Here is a 762-nt window from a genome sequence, read left to right as displayed (position 1 = left end):
AGATGTAATATCTCCATTTATTCCACATTACTTGCTTCTCCATTATTCAGGCAGCGGGTCAAAAATTATCTCCTCAGACTTTTCTGACTACATAAGCTAAATAATGCCTCAGCTATTTCAGTCTCTATCAGATGACCTTTTATTTATATTACATGAAGTATGTTAATATATTAAAATTAGTTTTAAATACTAATTATCCTCTATTGCCCCCTAAAACAGTATGGATGCCAGATATGTAGAAAGGCTGTTTTGTGTTGTTCTCATGCTTGCCTCTGTATCCTCATTGGTTATACAATACTTGGTACAAAAAATGATTTCTTACATACTTACTCAATAAATTGAATACATCTCCTAACTATGATGCAATATATTTTCCCAGGAAAGTATGCTTTGGGACCTATAGTAAGTGAACTGGAATTTTTCTAAAGCTGTTCCCTGAAAGGTTTTACTAAATAATGGTCCAAATTTAGTTTTTTCTATCAAATGCTTAAAAATCAAGTTAATTCTCCAGGTGAGTAATTAGGATAGAACTAAATTCTTCTGATGAATTGTGAAGAATTGATTATTTCTACAGAGGCCATTGGGCTGCATTTAAATCACCAATTCACTTTGGATTTGAATGATCCAATTTACAAATCTCCATGAATCAAATTAACTAGATAACTGCCAAAGCGTAATTCCATTTGGGAGTAAAATGTCTGCTTTCATTGTCTACATTAGTAAAATGAACTCCATTAGTTAAAGTTCACTTCCATTTGTGCT

Source organism: Suncus etruscus, chromosome X (genome assembly GCF_024139225.1).
Source record: "Suncus etruscus isolate mSunEtr1 chromosome X, mSunEtr1.pri.cur, whole genome shotgun sequence".
Classification (NCBI taxonomy): Eukaryota; Metazoa; Chordata; class Mammalia; order Eulipotyphla; family Soricidae; genus Suncus; species Suncus etruscus.
Note: the sequence above shows the minus strand (reverse complement) of the source record.